General features: G+C 37.6%; 1 protein-coding gene across 5 annotated transcripts in view; it reads left to right on the top strand.

Moving 5' to 3' along the window:
- SUPT3H (SPT3 homolog, SAGA and STAGA complex component) overlaps positions 1 to 21,272 on the top strand; it is a 538,271-nt gene that overhangs the window by 317,847 nt on the left and 199,152 nt on the right. The gene's annotated exons all lie outside the window — the stretch shown is intronic.

Genomic DNA, 21,272 nt, shown 5'->3' with positions numbered 1-21,272 from the left:
CAGCCGGTTCGTGCGGGCGGTGTGGCGGAGCAGCCGGTGGAAGAAGTCCCCGGGAGGCAGTGGCTGGTCTTGGAGCAGAGAGAGCGGCGTCCCAGCCGAGACCCGCAGTCGCGACTCAGGCACGGGGAGCTGCTCCGCTCTCCTGAGCTGACCCCGGGGGGGAGCCCACCCGGTTCGCGGGAGCGGTGCGCGACGCGGCTGGCGGGACGGGGAGACCCCGGGAGGCAGCAACTGATTTTGGAGACGGGAGTGCACCTTCCCAGTAGGGGAGCCTTAACCTTGGGGGTGGGGCTGACAGCGGAGGATCTGACCGTGACGCCAGCGGGCCAGACCCCCCGGGGGGCAATCTCCACACAGCCAGTACATATAGGCGACGAGCCCCGCGGAAATCTCAGATATAAGAGTCATTCCAAGTAAGACAAACAACTCTGGCTATATTCTGAGGTGCTACACTCCTAGCTCTCTGATCCCTCCCCCACCCTCCCCAGGCGGCTCCATTAACATCCGAATAGCCTGAGCCAGAGGGAGAACTCTGATAGGGATCTGACTGCATTTTTTTTTTCGCGGATTTTCTGGAAAAACTAGTTTCCCAGTGATGGCTCGGAGACAACAATCCATATCAAACCACTTAAAGAAGCAGACCATGACAGCTTCTGCAACCCCCCAAACAAAAGAATCAAAATCTTTCCCAAATGAAGATATAATCCTGGAATTATCAGATATAGAATATAAAAAACTAATTTACAGAATGCTTAAAAACATCACAAATGAAATAAGGCAAACTGCAGAAAAAGCCAAGGAACACACTGATAAAACTGTTGAAGAACTCAAAAAGATTATTTAAGAACATAGTGGAAAAATTAATAAGTTGCAAGAATCCATCGAGAGACAGCATGTAGAAATCCAAAAGATTAACAATAAAATTACAAAATTAGACAACGCAATAGGAAGTCAGAGGAGCAGACTCGAGCAATTAGAATGTAGACTGGGACATCTGGAGGACCAGGGAATCAACACCAACATAGCTGAAAAAAAATCAGATAAAAGAATTTAAAAAAATGAAGAAACCCTAAGAATCATGTGGGACTCTATCAAGAAGGATAACTTGCGAGTGATTGGAGTCCCAGAACAGGGAAGGGGGACAGAAAACACAGAGAAAATAGTTGAAGAACTCCTGACACAAAACTTCCCTGACATCATGAAAGACGAAAGGATATCTATCCAAGATGCTCATCGAACCCCATTTAAGATTGATCCAAAAAGAAAAACACCAAGACATATTATCAAACTCGCCAAAACCAAAGATAAAGAGAAAATTTTAAAAGCAGCCAGGGAGAAAAGAAAGGTTTCCTTCAAGGGAGAATCAATAAGAATAAGTTCAGACTACCCAGCAGAAACCATGCAGGCAAGAAGGGAATGGGACGACATATACAGAACACTGAAGGAGAAAAACTGCCAGCCAAGGATCATATATCCAGCAAAACTCTCTCTGAAATATGAAGGCGAAATTAAGATATTTACAGATAAACACAAGTTTAGAGAATTTGCAAAAACCAAACCAAAGCTACAAGAAATACTAAAGGATATTGTTTGGTCAGAGAACCAATAATATCGGATATCAGCACAACACAAGGTCACAAAACAGAATGTCCTGATATCAACTCAAATAGGGAAATCACAAAAATAAACAAATTAAGATTAATTAAGAAAAAAATACACATAACAGGGAATCATGGAAGTAAATAGGTAAAAGATCACAATAATCAAAAAGAGGGACTAAATACAGGAGACATTGAACTGCCGTATGGAGAGTGATACAAGGCGATATAGAACAATACAAGTTAGGTTTTTACTTAGAAAAATAGGGGTAAATAATAAGGTAACCACAAAAAGGTATAACAACTCTATAACTCAAGATAAAAGCCAAGAAAAACGTAACGACTCAACTAACATAAAGTCAAACACTATGAAAATGAGGATCTCACAATTTACTAAGAAAAACGCCTCAGCACAAAAAAGTATGTGGAAAAATGAAATTGTCAACAACACACATAAAAAGGCATCAAAATGACAGCACTAAAAACTTATTTATCTATAATTATGCTGAATGTAAATGGACTAAATGCACCAATAAAGAGACAGAGAGTCACAGACTGGATAAAGAAACACGATCCATCTATATGCTGCCTACAAGAGACACACCTTAGACTTAGAGACACAAACAAACTAAAACTCAAAGGATGGAAAAAAATATATCAAGCAAACAATAAGCAAAAAAGAAGAGGAGTAGCAATATTAATTTCTGACAAAATAGACTTTAGACTTAAATCCACCACAAAGGATAAAGAAGGACACTATATAATGATAAAAGGGACAATTGATCAGGAAGACATAACCATATTAAATATTTATGCACCCAATGACAGGGCTGCAAGATACATAAATTTTAACAGAATTGAAAAGTGAGATAGATACCTCCACAATCATAGTAGGAGACTTCAACACACCACTGTTGGAGAAGGACAGGACATCCAGTAAGAAGCTTAATAGAGACACGGAAGATCTAATTACAACAATCAACCAACTTGACCTCATTGACTTATACAGAACACTCCACCCAACTGCTGCAAAATATACTTTTTTTTCTAGCGCATATGGAACATTCTCTAGAATAGACCACATGTTAGGTCATAAAACAAACCTTTGCAGAGTCCAAAACATCGAAATATTACAAAGCATCTTCTCAGACCACAAGGCAATGAAGCTAGAAATCAATAACAGAAAAACTAGGGAAAAGAAATCAAATACTTGGAAAATGAACAATACCCTCCTGAAAAAAGACTGGGTTATAGAAGACATCAAGGAGGGAATAAGGAAATTCTTAGAAAGCAACGAGAATGAAAATACTTCCTATCAAAACCTCTGGGACACAGCAAAAGCAGTGCTCAGAGGCCAATTTATATCAATAAATGCACACATACAAAAAGAAGAAAGAGCCAAAATCAGAGAACTGTCCCTACAACTTGAACAAATAGAAAGTGAGCAACAAAAGAACCCATCAGGCACCAGAAGAAAACAAATAATAAAAATTAGAGCTGAACTAAATGAATTAGAGAACAGAAAAACAATTGAAAGAATTAACAAAGCCAAAAGCTGGTTCTTTGAAAAAATTAACAAAATTGATAAACCATTGGCTAGACTGACTAAAGAAATACAGGAAAGAAACAAATAACCCGAATAAGAAACGAGAAGGACCACATCACAACAGAACCAAATGAAATTAAAAGAATCATTTCAGATTATTATGAAAAATTGTACTCTAACAAATTTGAAAACCTAGAAGAAATGGATGAATTCCTAGAAAAACACTACCTACCTAAACTAACACATTCAGAAGTAGAACAACTAAATAGACCCATAACAAAAAAAGAGATTGAAACGGTAATCAGAAAACTCCCAACAAAAAAAAGCCCTGGCCCGGACGGCTTCACTGCAGAGTTCTACCAAACTTTCAGAGAAGAGTTAACACCACTACTTCTGAAGGTATTCCAAAGCATAGAAAATGGCGGAATACTATCCAACTCATTCTATGAAGCCACCATCTCCCTGATACCAAAACCAGGTAAAGACATTACAAAAAAAGATTATAGACCTATATCCCTCATGAACATAGATGCAAAAATCCTCAACAAAATTCTAGCCAATAGAATCCAACAACACATCAAAAAAATAATTCACCCTGATCAAGTGGAATTTATACCAGGTATGCAAGGCTGGTTTAATATCAGAAAAACCATTAATGTAATCCATCACATAAATAAAACAAAAGATAAAAACCACATGATCTTATCAATTGATGCAGAAAAGGCATTTGACAAAGTTCAACACCCATTTATGATAAAAACTCTTACCAAAATAGGAATTGAAGGAAAATTCCTCAACATAATAAAGGGCATCTATGCAAAGCCAACAGCCAATATCACTCTAAATGGAGAGAACCTGAAAGCATTTCCCTTGAGAACGGGAACCAGACAAGGATGCCCTTTATCACCGCTCTTATTCAACATCGTACTTGAAGTCCTAGCCAGGGCAATTAGGCTAGACAAAGAAATAAATGGTATCTGGATTGGCAAGGAGGAAGTAAAGCTATCACTATTTGCAGATGACATGATTGTATACACGGAAAACCCTAAGGAATCCTCCAGAAAACTACTGAAACTAATAGAAGAGTTTGGCAGAGTCTCAGGTTATAAAATAAACATACAAAAGTTACTTAGATTCTTCTACATCAACAAAAAGAACACCGAAGAGGAAATAACCAAATCAATACCAGTCACAGTAGCCCCCAAGAAGATAAAATACTTAGGAATAAATCTTACCAAGGATGTAAAAGACCTATACAAAGAAAACTACAAAGCTCTACTACAAGAAATTCAAAAGGACATACTTAAGTGGAAAAACATACCCTGCTCATGGATAGGAAGACTTAACATAGTAAAAATGTCTATTCTACCAAAAGCCATCTATACATATAACACACTTCCGATCCAAATTCCAATGTCATATTTTAAGGGGATAGAGAAACAAATCACCAATTTCATAGGGAAGGGAAAGAAGCCCCGGATAAGCAAAGCATTACTGAAAAAGAAGAAGAAAGTGGGAGGCCTCACTCTACCTGATTTCAGAACCTATTATACAGCCACAGTAGTCAAAACAGCCTGGTACTGGTACAACAACAGGCACATAGACCAATGGAACAGAATTGAGAACCCAGATGTAAATGCATCCATGTATGAGCAGCTGATATTTGACAAAGGACCAGTGTCAGTTAATTGGGGGAAAGATAGTCTTTTTAACAAATGGTGCTGGCATAACTGGATATCCATTTGCAAAAGAATGAAACAGGACCCATACCTCACACCATGCACAAAAACTAACTCCAAGTGGATCAAAGACCTAAACATAAAGACTAAAACGATAAAGATCATGGAAGAAAAAATAGGGACAACCCTAGGAGCCCTAATACAGGGCATAAACAGAATATAAAACATTACCAAAAATGATGAAGAGAAACCCGATAACTGGGAGCTTCTAAAAATCAAACACCTATGCTCATCTAAAGACTTCACCAAAAGAGTAAAAAGACCACCTACAGACTGGGAAAGAATATTCAGCTATGACATCTCAGACCAGCGCCTGATCTCTAAAATCTACATGATTCTGTCAAAACTCAACCACAAAAAGACAAACAACCCAATCAAGAAGTGGGCAAAGGATATGAACACACATTTCACTAAAGAAGATATTCAGGCAGCCAACAGATACATGAGAAAATGCTCCCAATCATTAGCCATTAGAGAAGTGCAAATTAAAACTACGATGAGATTCCATCTCACACCAACTAGACTGGCATTAATCCAAAAAACACAAAATAATAAATGTTGGAGAGGCTGTGGAGAGATTGGAACTCTCATACACTGCTGGTGGGAATGTAAAATGGTACAACCGCTTTGGAAATCCATCTGGCGTTATCTTAAACAGTTAGAAATAGAACTACCATACAACCCAGAAATCCCACTCCTCGGAATATACCCTAGAGATACAAGAGCCTTCACACAAACAGATATATGCACACCCATGTTTATTGCAGCTCTGTTTACAATAGCAAAAAGCTGGAAACAATCAAGGTGTCCCTCAACGGATGAATGGGTAAATAAATTGTGGTATATTCACACAATGGAATACTACGCATCGATAAAGAACAGTGACGAATCTCTGAAACATTTCATAACATGGAGGAATCTGGAAGGCATTATGCTGAGCGAAATGAGTAAGAGGCAAAAGGACAAATATTGTATAAGACCACTATTATAAGATCTTGAGAAATAGAAAAAACTGAGAAGAACACATACTTTTGTGGTTACGAGGGGGGGAGGGAGGGAGGGAGAGGGTTTTTTATTGATCAATCAGTTGATAAGAACTGCTTTGGGTGAAGGGAAAGACAACACTCAATACAAGGAAGGTCAGCCCAATTGGACTGGACTAAAAGCAAAGAGGTTTCCGGGATAAAATGAATGCTTCAAAGGTCAGCGGAGCAGGGGCTGGGGTCTGGGGAACATGGTTTGAGGGGACTTCTAAGTCAATTGGCAAAATTCTATTATGAAAACATTCTGCATCCCACTTTGAAATGTGGCATCTGGGGTCCTAAATGCTAACAAGCGGCCATCTAAGATACATCAATTGGTCTCAACCCACCTGGAGCAAAGGAAAATGAAGAACACCAGGGTCACACAACAACTAAGAATCCAAGAGACAGAAAGGGCCACATGAACCAGAGACCTACATCATCCTGAGACCAGAAGAACTAGTTGGTGCCCGGCCACAATCGATGACTGCCCTGTCAGGGAGCACAACAGAGAACTCCTGAGGGAGCAGGAGATTAGTGGGATACAGACCCCAAATTCTCATAAAAAGACCATACTTAATGGTCTGACTGCGACTAGAGGAATCCCGGCGGCCATGCTCCCCAGACCTTCTGTTGGCACAGGACAGGAACCATCCCCGAACACAACTCATCAGACATGAAAGGGACTGGTCAGCTGGTGGGAGAGAGATGCTGATGAAGAGTGAGCTAATTAAATCAGGTGGACACTGGAGAGTGTGTTGGCAGCTCTTGACTGGAGGGGGGATGGGAAGATAGAGAGAGAGGGAAGCTGGCAAAATTGTCACGAAAGGAGAGACTGAAAGGGCTGACTCAATAGGGGGAGAGCAAGTGGGAGAAGGGAGTAAGATGTATGTAAACTTACATGTGACAGACTGATTGGAATTGTAAATGTTCACTTGAAGCTTAGTAAAAGTTAATTGAAAAAAAAAGTTCTGAATGCTATTTTAGTAATAATTTATAAGATTGTAATAAAGGTTCTGAACAGCTAATGTAACTAATCAGCAGGTCTTTTTCGTGATTGTTAGCACTCCCAAAAGGGTCTTCTACTGTACTTGTTTAGTTATTAAAATTCAAATTATCAGGAGAAGTTTGTAAACAGTTTTCAAAAATGGCATCCCCTTGGTAAAATGAGAAGCACATATTTAATGTTAGTAGAATACTGGTTCTTAGAGCTGAACAGGATATTAGAAATCGTCTTAATAGGGGAGGGAATTAAGGTTCAGAGGAGTTAAGTGACTTGATGGAGGTCACGCGACTCATTAGCTGTGAAGCCAAAAGTAGAACTCAGGCCTCCTGCTTCCTCAGTCCAGTACACTTCCTCTTCATCCCCCTCTGCCCTCTCTTGTGGACTCCATCCACCATGCCTTTGAAGACTTCAGTATTAATATCAAGTGTGGGAATCAATCTTGAGAATGATTCTACCTGCCGCTGATCTCCCTTGTTCTTCACACTGGTTTTCATTTGTCATTTGATACCTGGTTGTTGTCTCATTCCAGTGTGACCAACCAACTCCAAAATTTTATTGCAAGTTAACAAAGTTAAAAGCCTTGAATCTTATTTCCATAACAATTGTGCTCAATTTGGAGCATCTTGTAAATTTTATTCAAACATGGCAAAGGTAAATCCTACTTGTCTAATAAATGCATAGATCAGAGTTTGTTTTATAAGTAAACTGACGGAAACAAATGTCAGAGCAAAAACTAAATTCTTTAATATTACAGAAATACTCATGAGTCGACCCTAGCAAGCAGTTTCTTTATTATTCTCTTTTATTTTTTCCTTCGGTTTTGACATTTGCTATTTTGTTGTTGATTTTTGTTTAAAGCCTTTCACACCTCAGTGAAGTAAATTTGAAATGTTTGGACAATGCCCATCCACATATTAAAACACTTTTCTTCCCAGAGGAAGTATTGTAATTTATTCTTACTGGGATGTTATGACTTAAATGCGTCTTTTTCTTCCTGTTCCTTGATCCAAAGTAATTAAATAATAGATTTTATTTCCTAACATTTCAGAAGCAATAAAGAGGAAATTATGTTCAGCAGAGTTGTTTATTTTTTTCTGTACCCTTCTAAAGTTTAAATGGATCCTTTCTCTCCACTAAAGGGAAATGAAATAGCCTTTTCAAATCAATGTCCTTGAGTAATGAATGTTAATTAAAAATATACTTTAAAGAACAGAAATATAATTATCCCCTGGAAATATCTAATGTTTAAATCTAACTTAGGTGTTACTTTGAAAACAATGCTAAAATTTTAATAACTATTCATTTAAAAATCAGTGCCTTGAAATATAGAGAACATATTTAAACATCCCACCAACATAGGGAAGTGCAATTTACCTCGTCAACTTAGCCCTTATCAAAATGTTTTAATGTTTATACCAAGACAAATAGATCTTGAAATCTTTTAAAAACCATGCCTTCTCCTCAGATTGTATTTGTATTATCTTATGTGCTATATTCATTTCTCTTGTTTTTGTCGATTAATAGTTTTCTCCTAACATTAGAAGTAACAGTTGCAGATTTAGAGTAAAGAAGTCCTGATACCTCAGAAAAAATAACCAGGAGATTCTTTCGTATTCGTATAGGATGTGACAGGTATTCGTGTGTATTTCCAAGCCCAAAAGTGGATCCAAGCACTTACCCAATCAATGTTAGTCACTGTTTTTAGGTATAACGAAGAGGAAGTGATTAAATCTTATAATCTTTATGCCAGTGAAATATTTATTTCTAATTATAAAAATTGATGTGAAAACAAAAAATGCAGCCTCTTAATATGAATAGCTATACTAATCATTGGGGATTTCATTTTCATTCACACTTTCCACGAGTGAACTATTGGTGGATATTATACATACAACACTTTTGTTTCATTTGATTATACACTCTGTCATATATAAATGCTAGTAAAACCTGTATAAAGAAGAAAGTATTTAAATTGGATGAACATGAAAAATTAATTTGAGCAGACTCTGAGCAAACCAGCTACCTGTTTCTCTATCAAGCCTAAAAACAAAAAAAAAACCACACCCAGTGCCATCAAGTCGATTCTGACTCATAGCAACCCTGTAGGACAGAGTAGAACTGCCCCAAAGAGCTTCCAAGGAGCACCTGGCAGATTTGAACTGCCGACCCTTTGGTTAGCAGCCATAGCACTTAACCACTACGCTACCAGGGTTTCCATCCTAGGGAAACAAATTTCAGATTATTCACACCGTAAGTAAAACTAAAGAAGTTTTTGTAAAACAATTTTGAGTATTTTTAGCAGTATGTTTTTATTTTCTTTTTAATTTTATCTTTCATTGGTTTGTCATAGATGATACAAGCTGTGGATTCCGTTTCCCCCCACCTCCATCCATACATTTCCCATTTACCTTCAGAAAGTCCTTCAGTCCAGGTTAAATCCCCTCAGTGAAAAAATGTTTATCTGATTAAGCAATCACTTATCCTTAAACTTGAAAACAGTTTAAAAATATTAACAATTTTTTTTAAGTTTAAAAGTAATAAAATACAGAAAGGTATAAAAAGCTACATCTAGATGTACCCAGAGATGTAGCTACTCTTAAAGTTTTTATGTACTTTTGTCTTTTTTCAGTAAATACAATTTGTCTTTTCTAAAGTATGCATCATTATTGTACGTATAATTTGTATTCTGATGTTTAAATTTAACATTTTATCATTAGAATTCTCGTCTGTTACTAAACATCCTTTAAAAACTATCCTTAATGGCACTGTAAAAGTCCAGCATAAGTGACTGTCTGTCTCTTGTTAATGGAAGTTTATGTTTTTCACTGTTTTCAATAATGCGAAAATTAACACTAAATTGTTATCAGTACCTCTGATTGTTTTCTAATATAGGTGCCTGGAAATCAAATTATGAGGTCAAAAGGTCTATCTTCTTTAGTACACAGTTTGAAATTGGCCTCCACAAGATTGTATCCAGCTAGCAGTGAATGATACTGCCTTCTCACTTTGCCCTGCCGGGCGGAGTAACGGCATTTTAAAACTCAGCTAATTCAAAAGGTGTGAAGTGATAATTTATAGTTGTTTTAATTTGTATTTTTGATCACTAATGATGATAAAAATTTTTCTTAGGTTTATTGCCCTCTTACATCCTTAAGGTGAATTTTTTATTTATATCCTTTGTCCAGTTTTTCCATTAGGGTTTGGATGTTTTTCTTTCCAATTTCCATAAACTCTTTATATATTTACAATAGAAGTCTTTATGAGCTCCTTTAGAGCATTTTCCAGCTTATGCCATTTAATTAGGTTCATTTTTATGTCAGAAATTTAAATTTTATATATATAGTCCAGTTCACTGATTTTCCCCTCCGTTTCTTCTAGTGTTTTTGTGCTTAGAAAGTTTTTCCCGAGAGCAGATATTACATGTGTGAATATAAAGGTATTTTAATGTAAGTTATTTTTACATTTAACATTGCACAGTTGTATTTTGTTTGCATGTAAGGGATGCGATAATGATCTAACTTTGTTATGTCTCTACATAGACATGATAATCATTTTCAATGAATGGGTCATTGTGATCGTATCCTAAATGCTTTTTTAAGGGATTTTTATTTTCATTTTCTATTTGGCTCTCCCCATTCATCCCTGAATGCATGATACCCTTCTAGTTTTCCTTCCATTTTTTCTCCATGTTTTGATAATCACTGGGTTTTGTTTTTATACAAATATAGATGTATCAACATTTAGAGGGTTTTCCCATCATTGTTTTATAATCAGTGGGATTTATATTGCACATACATTTCTGCATTTTGCTTTTCTTGCTCAACAATAATTCATGGAAATCCCTTCAGGTCAATGAGTGAAACTATTTCGTTTTTTTTTCCAGTGGTTGCAGAATATACCATGATGTAGATGAACCATAATTTATTTACCTTACTCGTTGATTGCTCTCTTAGTGTTCTCAGATATGGATTTGTGTCAAGGTTCTCTAGAGAAACAAAACCAGTAAAGAAGAGAGACAGAGATTTATTTTAAGGAACTGGCTCATGGCAGTTGCAGGGGCTGGCACATCCAAAATCTTTAGGTCAGGTGACAGCCTGGAGATTCCTGCAGTCTTGTGTCCTAAAATCTGTGCATCAGGTGATACAAAGAATGGAGGAGCTCTGGCAAGATGACTGTAGTCTGAAGGCAGAATATTCCTTAGGGAAAACTCCTTTTTTTCTCTTAAGGCCTTCAACTGAATGATGGGGCCCACCCAAGTTACAGAAGGTAATTTGATCTGATTAAGGCCAATTTATTTAATCACATGTGACTACTTCATAACAGCACCTAGACTAGTGTTTGATCAAACAACAGGCACCATAGCCTGGCCAAGTTTACTCATAAAATTAACCATCACAATTCAAGCTTTTTGTTTTCATCATGTTTATCTGATTAACTTTTAATCTATCTGTTATCAGGTCATTTTCTCAGAAGTTTATAACAATTTTAATTTCTGCAAATGCTCTTTTATTTGTGCTAGCAATAGAAGTTGTAACTCCTTTTAATTTTTACCTGAATACTGGCTGTAAAAAAATATCTCCTTTTAACTTTAATTTGCAATTCTCTGACTACTATTAACTTTGAGCATCTTTATTTTGGTTGACATTTGGATCTATACTTCTTTGAATTGTGTATTTATATTGTTTGTCCGTTTTTCTATTGAATTATTTTTATTATAAATTTCAAAAAGCTCTTGTTTATTATAAATATTATGTCTTTTAAATTTGTATTGAAGAATTTTTTTCAAATATGCCATGAAAATATTTTAAAATTTTATATATGTCTATATTTTCCTTTTTTGAGCTTTCAATAAGAATGTCTCCCTAATACTTAAATTGCATCCTAGATCCTCTTATAATGTTTCCATTGTTTCATTGTTTTCTCTCTTGCTGTGTAATAAACCACTCCAAAACTTAGTAGGATGAATAACAAAAATCATTTTATTAGTTTTCAAGATTCAGAGACTTGGCTGGGAATTCTGCTAGTCTTGTTTCAGGTCTCTCATACAGCTGTGGTCAGATGGCACCTGGAGCCATCTGAAGTCATCTGGAAGCCTTGACCAGGATCCTGGGCAGGCTGAGCCTCTTTCCTGTTCCATGTAGACTGTCCTCTCTCTCTGGTCTCTCTATGTGATCTGTCCAGCAGGGTGTTACATGGTGGCTCCAGGCTAGCAAAAACACAAAAGTGGAAGCTGCAGCACTTCTTATTGCCTAGGCAGATAAGTCCTGGAACATCAACTCTTCCACACTGTGTTGGTTAGAACAAACCTCAGGCCCACCTAGACTCAGCGTGGGAGAGAACTACGTAAAGGCATGAATACAGGAGGTGCAGTTCATTGGGGGCCATCTTTGGAAATTGGCTTTCACAATGTCTGTGTTTTCTTCATGGAATTCTAACCTTGGATAAGAATGTCTCCCTCACCCTTAGATTGTATACATAGTTCCTTAGATCTTCTTTCACAATTTTTATCATTTTGTCTTTTATATTTTAAGTTTTTTATTTATCTGGATTTATATTTCATATAAGATGAAATCTTACTTGTTTCTTCTTCAGATAATTAGTTGTGCCAAACCACTGATTAAGCAATTCCCCCATATTTCACTGAAATAAACAATTGTTTTTCTTCTGTCTTAAATTCTTGTTTAATGTATTTTACGCAAATAATGTGAGCCTTCTAAATTTGTTTGCCAGCTACTCCCTCTCCCACAAGGTATTTTCTTAAGCACTTTATGCTAATTATTAACAGCAACATGTAAAAAAAATTGGTATAGCGGTGCTTACAAAAATACCTCATGAGGAGGGAGCGGTTGGCAAACAAATGTGGAAGGCACGTGTTATTTGCATAAAAATATAATATTTCTGGATTCTCATTCTGTTCTTCTGTTTTCACGCACAATCTCTTTTTTCCTCATTCTCCTTTTATTCATCTTTTTCTCTCCATCCTTCACCAGTCTGTCACTGCAACTTCCTAATACAGTTACAATTTTCAGTTTGTTAATGGCTTAGGCTAGGTTCTCTAGAGAAGCAAAACCAAGGAAGAGTATATGTATATGTATATAAAGAGATTGACCTCAAGGAACTGGTTCACACAGTTGTGGAGGCTGGTAAGCCTCAAATCCGTGGGTCAGGCATCAGGCTGGAGGCTCTACCTGACTCATGTGTCTGTAGGGGCTGTCAAACCTAAATCAGCAGATCAGATGATAGGCTGATGGCCCACTGGGCTGGAGAAGCTGGTGAGTCCCAAAATTGGCAGGTCAGGTAGCAGGCTGCTGGCCCAAGTCTCAAGAAGTGAAGGTCAGGTGATGACAAGCTAGGTACAGGATCTAGAGCAGTGAGCTTTGCCAGAACATCTGTATATATTGGGTGCAGACCACACCCCCAAGAAAGTTCTCTTTTCAGCTGATTGGCTGCTCATATCAAATCATAAAATAGAGGATTGTTACTTCATATCACAAAATGGAGGATGACGACATCATTACATAACTGCCACATGACATCATTACATAAGTGCCAAATCACATCATTATATAATTGCCAAACCACTGAGAATCATGGCCCAGCCAAGCTGACACATAACATTAAACATTACTAGTTGTTGTGTACATTGTTTTGACTCTGAAATCACCATTTGTAGCTAAATTCTGTCATTTTACATGTTTACATTTTTGTACTTGTAATTTTTGTTTTTCTTAGTTTTCTATGGATCTACCAGTAATCCTGATAGATACCTAGAGAATTACTGGTAGATACATAGAACACTAAGATTATTTTATGTCTCTACATAGATACCTGTGTATCTGTACTAAGAAAATTCCTGGTAGATATATAGAATACGTAGAACTACTGGTAGATACACAGATACTTGGTAAAGAAATAGTATCTACGAGCAATTCGAAAGGTGATTTAACCAAATGCGGCAGTTATCAAACAGTATCGTTAATATCACACACAAGTAAAATTTTACTGAAGATCATTCAAAAGCAGCAGCAGTAAACAGTACATTGACAGGGATCTGCCAGAAACTGAAGCTGGATTCAGAAGAGGACATGGAAGCAGGAACATCATTACTGTTGTCAGATGGATCCTGGCTGACAGCAGAGAATACCGGAAAGATATTTACTTGTGTTTTGTTGACTGTGCAAAGGCATTCGACTATGTGGATTATAACAAATTATGGATAACATTATAAAGAATGGAAATTCCAGAACACTTAATTGTGCTCATGAGGAACCTGTGCATAGATTAAGAGGCAGTCGTTCAAACAGAGCAAGGTTATACTGTGTGGTTTAAAGTCAGGAAAGGTGTTTGTCAAGATTGTATCTTTCACTGTACTTCTCCAATCTGTCTACTGAGCATATAATCCAAGAAGCTGGACTATCTGAAGAGGAATGGGGCATCACCTTTGGAGGAAAACTCATTAATAATCTGCATAATGCAGATGACATAACCTTCCTTGCTGAAAATGAAGAGGACTTGAAGCACTTACTGATGAAGATTGAAGACCCCAGCCGTCAGTATGGATTACATGTCAACATAAAGAAAACAAAAATCCTCACAACAGGATCAATAAGCAATAAGATAAATGGAGAAAAGACTGAAGTTGTGAAGGATTTCATTTTACTTGGATCTATGATCAACACCCATGGAAGCAGCAGTCAAGAAATCAAAATATGCATTGCATTGGGCAAATCTACTGCAAAAGACCTCTTTAAGGCATTAAACAGCAAAGATGTCGCCTTGAAGACTAAGGCACACCTGACCCGAGCCATGGTGTTTTCAGTCTCCTTATATGCATGCTAAAGCTGGACAATGAGTAAGGAAGACCAAAGAAGAATTGTTACCTTTGAATTATGGTGTTGTTGAAGAATATTGAATATACCATGGACTGCCAAAAGAATGAACAAATCTGTCTTGGAAGAAGTACAGCCAGAATGCCCCTTAGAAGCAAGGATGATGAGACTCTGTCTCACATACTTTGAACACGTTATCAGGAGGGATCAGTCCTTGGAGAAGGACATCATGCTTGGTAGAGGGTCAGAGAAAAAGAGCAAGACTCTCAGCAAGATGAATTGACACAGTGGCTGCAACAATGGGTTCAAGCATGATAATGATTGTGCGAATGGCACAGGAACAGTGTTTTGTCCTATTGTACATAGGATCGCTATGAGTGAGAACCGACTTGACAGCACGTAACAAAAACAACCTGTAATTCATACCCAGCTCTCAGCTGGTATAAATCTCTTTTCAATATAAATAAAACAGATATTCCCTCAATTGCATCTTTCTTGGGAATACTTCTCCCTGTTCTCTTGTTCCATCTGGACAGTTACTCTCTAGGCTTGCTGCACATTCATCATCCTGGGATTTCCTTTCACATGTTGGGAACTCCATTCTATGTTGGACCCCTTGTGTCCTGTATTCTTTCCTACGATGTAGTAACCAAGAAAAAGTCTTCCCCTTTCATGGTTTATTCCTGTATTTTGCTGGAAAACATCCTCCATTAGTTTCCAAAGAAAGAGTTCACAGGAGGTGAATTTTTAGAGAATTTGCATGTCTTCAATCAACTTATTCTGCCTTTACACACCTTTTAACAATTCGCATGTGAAAAGTTTTAGGTTAGAAATTATTTTTCCTCAAAATTTGGAAGGCATTTCTCCACTACTTTTTTGGTATTCAGGGTTGCTGTAAAGAAGTATGATGATGTTGTAATTATTTAAGCTTTACATCTGGAACTGTGTTGTTTTGTTTTTCCTTTACTACCTCTTCAGTCTTACCCCAGCCACTCTCCCTTCTCTAACTATGCCATACACATATTGGCCTCTTTCTTTCCCCCTTAAACATCTTCAAGCCTGGGCTTGCATCAGAGCCTTGGTATTTCTTAATTCTCTTTGTATGGAATGCTCTTCCCCCAAATATCCCCATGATTCACCTCTTCACTTATTTCTGGTTTCTACTCAAATGTTACTTTAATAGTGAATACTTCCCTGACTCAAACTAGCTGGTATAAAATAAGAATCCACAACCACCCCTCCAGTAAACTTTACCCTGTTTACTCTTGTTATTTTTTCACCATGGGGATTATTATAACATGTTCATTTGTTTATTATTTGTCTCCTGCCCAGTAAAATATAAGCTCGTTAACAGCATGAACTTTGTCTGTTTTGTTCAGTACTGTTTCCCTGTCATTGAGAATTGTGCCTAAAAAAAAAATTTTTTTTCAATAAATATTTGTGAATGAATAAGTTAAGGTGACTTAATGTAGTCTTTTTTCATCCATTGTGCTGAGCAATTAGTAGATTCTTTCAATCTGAAATCTTATGTTCTTCAGTTCGGGAAATGTTCTTTAATTATTTCTTCAATAATTTCTCCCCCTCTTTTTTCTCTTTTCTAGAACTTCTGTTTTGGGATGTTGAACCTCCTGGATTATTCCTTTAATTTACTTATCCTTTCTAATTTTTTTCGTTTCTTGTTGTAGTTAGTTACGTATATTATATCTCACCTTTAAGGAGCCCTGTGGCGCAATGGCTATGCACTCAACTGCTGACTGAATGTCAACAGTTCAAACCTACCAGTTGCTCCGTAGGAGAAAAATGTGGCCTTCTTCTTCTTTAAAGATTTACAACCTTGGATACCCTATGGGACAATTCTATGCTGTCCTACAGGGTTACTGTGAGTCGCGTTCGCCTCAGTGGCAATGGGATATACTATGTTTAAGTGCTTTGGAGAAGTAAGTAAAAAGGTAAAATGAATTTTTCTATTATGGTTATTTTTCAGTCTAGTAATTATTTACCTTAATTTACTGATTGGCAGTATCACAAATAAATACATTTGGGGTTTTTTTTTTACTTCTAGTTTATATGTATGACTATGGTAAGACATTAAACAAATTATCCAAACAGATACATAGTATAAATATTGATGGACTGGGATAAGGGGGAGATACCAGATCCTGTACATACATGACACCAGAATCCAGTTAGTAGATGAAAATTCCACCTCCCCACCTCCAGCCCTGCCCGTACCTACTGAGGGGAAAAAAAGGCTTCTTGGTCAGGCTCTGTGCAAGTACTTTTAACATTAAATCCTACATATAATTCTTTGGGCAGAAAATAGTGAGAGTTGTTGTTGTTGCTGTTAGGTGCTGTCAGGTAGGCTCTGACTTATAGCAGTCCCACGCACACAGAACAAAACACTGCCCAGTCTTGCAGCATCCTCACAGTCGTTGCTACGTTTGAGTACATTGTTGCAGCCACTGTGTCAGTCCATCTCAATGAGGACCTTCCTCTTTTTCTCTGACCCTCTACTTTACCAAGCATGATGTCCTTCTCCAAGGACTGATTCCTCCTGATAACATCTCCAAAGTATGTGAGACGAAGTCTCGCCATCCTTGCTTCTACGGAGTATTCTGGCTGTACTTATTCCAAGACAGATGTGTTTGTTCTTCTGGCAGGCAATGGTATATTCAATATTCTTTGCCAATACCATGATTCAAATGCATCAGTTCTTCAGTTGTCTTTATTCATTGTCCAGCTTTCGCTTGCATATGAGGTGATTGAAAATACCAGGGCTTGGATCAGGCTCACCTTAGTCCTCAAAGTGAATGTTTTCTTTTTAACACTTTAAGAGGTCTTTTGCAGCAGATTTGCCCAGTGCAATAGATGGTTTGATTTCTTGACTGCTGCTCCTGTGGGCATTGATTACAGACCCAAGTAAGATGAAAACCTTGACAACTTCAATATTTTCTGTTTATTGTGATGTTTATTGGTTCAGTTGTGAAGATTTTTGTTTTCTTTATGTTGAAGTATAATCCATACTGAAAGCTGTACCACAGCACTATTGCTTGAGAATCTGGTATTAGAAACTTCACCAAACACTTTGCATCTGTAATTTAATATGGCCCTTCAAACAACCCTGAGATACTGGATTCATTACATCCATGTTTAAAATGGGGAAGCTGAAGAGAAGAGACATTAATTACCTAGCACAGGGTCACGCAGCCAGCCAGATGATGAAGAAACATCAACTGATAACTGAATTTAAGTAAACTCTTAATAACATACTAACACTTCCAAAAGAACTAATTTTGTAAAATATGCCAGACAGCTTGTAGTATATTCAGTAAATCCTAATTGACGTTCTTGTTTCTCTTGCTATTGGTGTTACCCTTTCTTAAAGTAAGCCTTGGAATCTAGAATTAAAATTTCCATCCCTAGATCACATTGTTTATTTAGTGGAGGAAATTTCCCATCATTTCTATTTTTAAATTGTCTAGACAGAAATATTTTTAAAAGAATCCTAAAAACATCCTGCTTTAAGTGTTTTGGAGGAAAAGTGGCCCTGGCAAGCTTATCCTTGATGAGTCTGAAGACCCATATGGAACTGGATATCTTCTCTTCACCCCTCTCCATCCTTTTCTGGATCCTGGGAGAGTCTTCTCTACAGATTTACCTTGTCTTCTAACTTCTGGTTGAGTTAGGTCAGTGGAAGGCACCAGCAAGAGATTTGAGAGTGGAATGAATGTAACGTCAAGGGGATTGCATCCCTGTCTAGTGGACTTCTCCAGTTAACAAGTTCAGGTAATAGCTGCTTCCTCCTTACCCCTCCAAACTTAGGTTTGGTAATGGCTTCCAGCTGTTGTTAGACCCAGGAAGATGTGGTCCCACACTATGCCTTGGAGTTTCTGCAAACTAAAACCAAACCCACTGCCATCAAGTGGATTCTGACTCATAGCAACCCTACAGGACGGAGTAGAACTGCTCTATAGGGTTTCCAAGGCTGTAATCTTTATGGAAGCAGACTGCCACATCTTTCTCTTGCAGAGTGGGCTGGTGGGTTCAAACCACTGACATTCTGGTTAGCAGCTGAGCACTTTAACCATTGCACCACCAGGGCTCCTGGGATTTCCCTGACCACCCCCCCATATCTTTGCAAATGGTTCCATTATTAAATTCTTCTCAGATTACTAGTTTGACTGTGCCATTTCCTTCCAAGACTCTGATTGATAAATACATGTTCAAATAAATATTAATGATCCCCTATTTTTTATGGATACACATACATAACCTTACATTCAGTCAGATAAATCCTAAAAATTGGATTTTTCTCCAGATTCTGATTAGAGACTGGAAGGCACAATCTGATTTCTCTTCAGGCTGGAAATTCATCATGTTTTTATAAGTAGTAGTTAACTGAAAGCGTTCAACTGTACATGAATAGGGATATTTTCTTAAAACATTTTAGATAATATGTGGCAATGTCCTTGAGACTCTTTTAAGGTTAACAACTGTAATGTAATCTGTGGTTTACTTGTGCAGTTTTTGCAAAGGTGTTATTTTAATGCGTTCTCCAAAATAGTATGTAAGTTATGGTACCTATTTTCTTGGTACCTATATAATCATAATTCTTTGATTTTCAGCATAAACTTATTAAACTTATTTTAAAATAAACTTTTTATATATAATAATAACCACACTATCTTCTATCTGCTTTCATTTTTATTCTACTTCTTAATTAAAAAATAACCACAGTCTACAAGCTCTATGAGGTTAAAAATAAACTTGTTATCATCAAGTAGATTCCGACTCATGGCAAACCCATGTGTTATAGAGTACTTCATAGGATTTTCTTGGCTGTAATCTTTACACGGTTTGTCAGCCCTTTCTTCCATGAAGCCACTGTTTGGGTTCCAACTGCCAAACTTTAGGTTAGCCGATGGCAAACCAGTTGTGCCACCCAGGGACCATCTTCTACGATGTTATTAGTTGCCATTAAGTAGATTCTGACTCATGGCAACCCCATGTGTGCAGAGTAGAACTGCTCCGCTCCAAAGGGTTTTCAAAACTGTGACCTTTCAGAAGCAGATCATCAGGCCTGTCTTCTGAGGCACCTTTAGGTGGGCTTGAACTGCCACCCTCTCCACTAGTAGTCGAGCACTTAACTGGTTACTGCTTCTATGAGGGACTCCTTCTATGCATTTAGGGACTGTGGTTTGATTTGTTTTTGTGTTTGTGTGTGTGCTGTTGTTGTTGATATTGTTTATTTGTTTGCCTGCTTGCTTGCTTGCTTGTTTTGCTTTACTTCTGATTACTATAACTTCAGGTTCTCAGCCCAGGACTGGCCTATACTTGGTGCTCAACAAAATGTATTGAATGAACAAACCAGTGACCAGTGTTCAATTAAAAATAATAGATTTTTAACCTCCATGCTTACCTATTTAATTTTATCCTCATCTACAATACTGCAGTTTGAATATTTATCCTTCTGTTGCTTCTGTTTTGGCACTGTCACTGCCCTGAGAATAAAAAGAAGGAAATGAAAGGCTAATATATACTGGGCAGCTATTGTGTTTTAGGCACTATCTTTGGGGCCTAGTGGTGCAGTGGTTAAGAGCTCAGGCTGCTAGCAAAAGGGTCAGCAGTTCGAATCCACCAGCCAGCTCCTTGGAAACCCTTTGGGTCACTATGGGTCACTATGAGTCAGGATCTACCTGACAGCAACAGGATTTTGTTTGTTTGTCTCTATATTTATTTTTCCCATTCTTTTTTTTTTTTAACATAAAAAAAAAAATTTTTTTTTTTTTTTTTTATACCCTGGTGGCATGGTGGTTAAGTGCTACGGCTGCTAACCAAAGGGTTGGCAGTTCGAATCCTCCAGGCGCTCCTTGGAAACTCTATGGGGCAGTTCTACTGTGTCCTATATGGTCGCTATGGGTTGGAATCGACTCGACAGCACTGGGTTATTTATAGTATAACTATCTTAGTCATCTACGGCTGCTATAACAGAAATACCACAAGTGGATGGCTTTAACAAACAGAAGTTTATTCTCTCACTATCTAATAGGCTAGAAGCCTGAATTCAGGGTGCCAGCTTCAGGGAAAGACTTTCTTTCTCTATTGGCACTGGAGGAAAGTCCTTGTCATCAACCTTCTTCCCCTGGTCTAGGAGCTTTTCAGCACAGACCCCGGTACCAAAGGAGGTGCTCCCCTCCTAGTTCTTCATTCCTGGTGGCATGAGGTCCCCCCTGCCTCTCAGCTTGCTTCTCTTTTTTAGATCTCAAAAGAGATTGACTCAAGATACAACCTAATCTTGTAGATTGAGTCCTTCCTCATTAACATAACTGCCTCTAATCCTGCCTCATTAACATCATAGAGGTAGGATTTGCAACACATCAGATGACAAAATGGTAGACAGTCATACAATACTGGGAATCATGGCCTAGCCAAGTTGACACACATATTTGATGGACACAATTTCATCTATCACAGTAACTGTTATTCCTCCTGGGTTTGTTTGTTTTGATAAATTAGTACAATCTCAGTTTAA

This window comes from Elephas maximus, chromosome 1 (assembly GCF_024166365.1).
Source record: "Elephas maximus indicus isolate mEleMax1 chromosome 1, mEleMax1 primary haplotype, whole genome shotgun sequence".
NCBI lineage: Eukaryota > Metazoa > Chordata > Mammalia > Proboscidea > Elephantidae > Elephas > Elephas maximus.
Note: the sequence above shows the minus strand (reverse complement) of the source record. Positions and strands in the feature narration are given on the sequence as shown.